Here is a 4,771-nt window from a genome sequence, read left to right on the forward strand (position 1 = left end):
GTCTCATTCTTTCCTTTTGGGTCTTCCTTGGTTGAGAGATCACGAACCCACGCTGGACTGGCGTACTGGAGATGTTCTACGGTGACAGTCTTGTCTGAACAGGTGCCTGCTTCCCGTGAAGCCTGCGTCCTCCTCTTGGTCTGCTTCGGAATCCATGGGAATTCCTCCTGCCTATTGCGCTTTCTCGGACGTCTTTAACAAGAAGGAAGCGGAGATTTTGCCGCCGCACCGTTCTTATGACTGCCCGATAGACCTTGTTCCTGGTTCTACTCCACCTAGGGGTCGTATTTACCCATTGTCTCCTACCGAGACGCAAGCCATGTCCGAATATATTCAAGAGAATCTGGCCAGAGGCTTCATTCGAAAGTCTTCCTGACCTGCAGGAGCTGGGTTCTTCTTCGTTAAAAAGAAGGACGGTTCTCTTCGCCCATGTATAGACTACCGGGGTCTCAACACCATCACGATCAAAAACAAGTACCCACTTCCTCTCATACCAGAACTCTTTGATCGTCTGCGTGGAGCACGAATCTTTACCAAATTGGATCTCAGAGGAGCTTATAATTTGATCCGTATCCGTTCTGGTGACGAGTGGAAGACTGCGTTTAATACCAGAGATGGTCATTATGAATATTTGGTTATGCCCTTCGGTTTATGCAATGCACCCGCAGTCTTCCAGGAGTTCGTAAATGATGTTTTTCGGGATCTACTTTACACCTGTGTTGTAGTGTACTTGGACGATATCCTTGTGTTCTCTCCAGATCTGTCTACTCACAGAAGAGATGTACGGCAAGTACTTCAGCGTTTGAGAGAGAATCGGCTGTATGCAAAACTGGAAAAATGTGTCTTCGAACAGTCATCTCTACCCTTCTTGGGTTTCATCATTTCCGACGCTGGTTTGTGTATGGATCCGGGAAAAGTTTCTGCCGTGCTCAACTGGCCGCGTCCTCTTGGAGTGAAAGCAATTCAGCGATTTCTTGGATTTGCTAACTACTATCGGCAGTTTATACCTCACTTTTCCTCTCTTTCAGCTCCAATCTCCTCCATGATTCGGAAGGGTGCCAATCCTCATCTGTGGTCGTCTGAGGCCGAAGAGGCTTTCCGGTCCATCAAGCAAGCCTTTGCCTCAGCTCCTATTCTTCATCGTCCAGTGGCCAATAAACCCTTCATCCTTGAAGTAGATGCTTCTGCAATTGGAGCTGGAGCTGTGCTCTCGCAGAAATCCTCTTCTGGTCGTCTTGTGCCTTGTGGTTTTTTCTCAAAGATCTTCTCCTCCTCGGAAAAAAATTATTCCATCGGTGATAAAGAACTGTTGGCAATCAAGTTGGCATTAGAGGAGTGGCGGTACCTCTTAGAAGGGGCTTTACATCGTTTTATAATCTACAGCGATCACAAGAATCTGGTGTATATTCGTTCTGCGCAAAGACTTAATCCTCGGCAGGCCAGGTGGGCCTTGTTTTTCGCCAGGTTTGACTTCGAACTTCGTTTTTTGCCAGGAAATAAAAACTCCAAAGCCGACGCTCTGTCTAGGTCATTCCAGGTGGTGGATTTGGAGGACGAGCCTGCACACATCATTGATCCTGCCAGAGTCATCACAGTTGCTCCAGTCTCTCTTACTTCGTTGCCTCCGGGTAAGACCTTTGTCGCTGAAGGGAACAGGAGACGTGTCTTACTTTGGGGTCACGCCTCCAAACTGGCTGGACATGTTGGTTTCAAAAAAAACTTTCGTTTGATCTCTCGTTTTTACTGGTGGCCAACGTTGTCTAAGGATGTCCAAAGTTTTGTCGCCTCTTGTCCTTCCTGTGCCAAGAATAAGATTCCCAGGCAACTACCTTCTGGGCTTCTACATCCTTTGCCAGTACCTTCCTCTCCGTGGCAACATTTATCTATGGATTTCATCACTGATCTGCCTCATTCTTCTGGTTCCACCGTCATCTTCGTGGTCATGGACCGTTTCTCCAAGATGGCTCATTTCATCGCTCTCCCAGGTTTACCTTCTGCTCCCGAATTGGCAAAGATTTTTGTTCACCATATTTTTCGTCTTCATGGTCTTCCTTTACATATTGTTTCTGACCGAGGTGTTCAATTCACCGCCCGCTTCTGGAGATCCCTCTGCAGATCTATGAACATTTCGCTTGATTTTTCTTCGGCCTACCATCCACAGTCCAATGGCCAGGTGGAACGTACTAATCAGACCTTGGTAACTTATCTCCGCCATTTCTCCAATTCTCATCAGAATGATTGGTCTGACTTACTACCATGGGCTGAGTTTTCTTACAATAACCATCCCAGCGAAGCTACTAACAAATCTCCATTTTTTATCGTCTACGGTCAACATCCTGGTCTTCCTCTTCCGCTTCCTCCTGTCTCTACTGTACCAGCGGCTGATCTTCTGTCTAGAGAGTTCTCCAGGGTCTGGCAGGAGACCAAGTCCGCCCTTGAGTTGACTCAAGTTAGGATGAAGAGACATGCGGACAAAAGACGTCTTGATTCTCCTATATTCCATCCTGGGGACAAGGTTTGGGTTTCTTCTAAATTTATCCGTCTCAAAATCCCTTCACATAAGCTGGGTCCTCGCTATATCGGTCCATTCGAAGTTTTGTCTCGTATTAATGACGTTTCTTACAAACTTAAGTTGCCTGCCTCTCTGCGTATTTCTAATTCTTTTCATGTGTCTCTCCTTAAACCTGTAGTTTTTAATCAGTTTCATTCTTCTAACCTTTGTTCTCCTTCGCCTGTTTCCGAGGATGATGTCTTTGAGGTTAGGGACATCTTAGCCATGAAAAAACTTAGAGGGAGAACTTTGTTTTTGGTTGACTGGAAGGGTTTTGGTCCTGAGGAGAGGTCCTGGGAGCCTCGAGAGAACATTCGGGCTCCTCGTATTTTGTCCCGGTTTCTTTCTAGTCTTAAAAAGGAGGGGCGTAAAGGTGGGGGTACTGTCATGCCGTTGCTGCCGCCGGCTCTTCCCACTGCAGCTCGCCGGGTGCGCGCGCGCGCCGCATTCAGCTCTGCGCGTGCGCACATCTGATTCCTCTGTTGGCGCTCTTTCCTGTCCTCTCTGTCATCCTGGAGGACTGTAACCCGGAAGTAGCTCCCATGCTGCTATGTAAACTGCTTCCTGCTGCTTCTCTGTGCCTGATGTTCATTTGTGTTTACAAGTGCTTCTGGCCACCTGTGGTCTCTGAGCGTTCCTAGCTCTCTGACTTTGGGTCTCCTCCGCCCTCTGCAGTGCCTGCTTGTTTCCTGTGTTCCTGCCTTGTTCCTTCAGTTCCTTTTCCTCTGCAGTACCTGCCCGGCTCCTATATCTTTTCCTTGCTCCCGTCAGCCTCGGTCTCTCCATATTGTCCTGCCAGTCTCCGTGCCTCTGTAGCGTTCCCATCTTCTCCCTTGTCTCAGTATTTCCTTTCTGTTCCCTCTTTCCCTTTGTGCCTGCTGTGTTCCCATCTGTTCTCAGTCGACCCTCCAGCTTCCGTGGCGATAGTCCCTCACGGGCCTGCCCCTAACTCTCCCTGTATAGGGGGAGGTCCACCTGGTCAGCTCGTCCGAGAGGGGTTCGTCATCACGGTCCAGTGGGTCCACTCTCCGCTTGAATATACATGCTCTAATCGGACTGCACTCGGGTGACATCCGAGTGCAGCCAGATTCTTACAGCGTCACACACAGACAGCTATCCAGCGACCAACGATGCCAGTAACCAGGGTAAACATCGGGTTACTAAGCGCAGGGCCGCGCTTAGTAACCCGATGTTTACCCTGGTTACCAGCGTAAAAGTGAAAAAAAAAAAACAGTACATACTTACCTACCGCTGTCTGTCCCCGGCGCTGTGCTCTGCACTCCTCCTGTACTGGCTGTGAGCGTCGGTCAGCCGGAAAGCAGAGCGGTGACGTCACCGCTCTGCTTTCCGGCCGCTGTGCTCACAGCCAGTACAGGAGGAGTGCAGAGCACAGCGCCGGGGACAGACAGCGGTAGGTAAGTATGTAGTGTTTGTTTTTTTTTACTTTTACACTGGTAACCAGGGTAAACATCGGGTTACTAAGCGCGGCCCTGCGCTTAGTAACCCGATGTTTACCCTGGTTACCAGTGAAGACATCGCTGGATCGGTGTCACACACGCCGATCCAGCGATGTCCACGGGAGATCCAGCGACGAAATAAAGTTCTGGACTTTCTTCAGCGACCAACGATCTCCCAGCAGGGGCCTGATCGTTGGTCGCTGTCACACATAACGATTTCCTTAACGATATCGTTGCTACGTCACAAAAAGCAACGATATCGTTACCGATATCGTTATGTGTGAAGGTACCTTTTGTCTCTACAGACAATGGGACGGGTCTTTGTCTCTACAGACAATGGGACGGGTCTTTGTCTCTACAGATAATGGGACGGGTCTTTGTCTCTCTACAGATAATGGGACGGGTCTTTGTCTCACTACAGACAATGGGACAGGTTTTGTCTCTCTACAGATAGTGGGACGGGTCTTTGTCTCTCTACAGACAATGGGACAGGTCTTTGTTTCTCTACAGACAATGGGATGGGTCTTTGTCTCTACAGACAATGGGAAGGGTCTTTGTCTCTTTACAGATTATGGGACGGGTCTTTGTCTCTCTACAGATAATGGGACAGGACTTTGTCTCTTTACAGATAATGGGACGAGTCTTTGTCTCTCTACAGACAATGGGAGGGGTCTTTGTTTCTCTACAGACAATGGGATGGGTCTTTGTCTTTACAGACAATAGGACGGGTCTTTGTCTCTACAGACAATGGGACAGGTCTTTG

This window comes from Ranitomeya imitator, chromosome 5 (genome assembly GCF_032444005.1).
Source record: "Ranitomeya imitator isolate aRanImi1 chromosome 5, aRanImi1.pri, whole genome shotgun sequence".
NCBI classification, from domain to species: domain Eukaryota; kingdom Metazoa; phylum Chordata; class Amphibia; order Anura; family Dendrobatidae; genus Ranitomeya; species Ranitomeya imitator.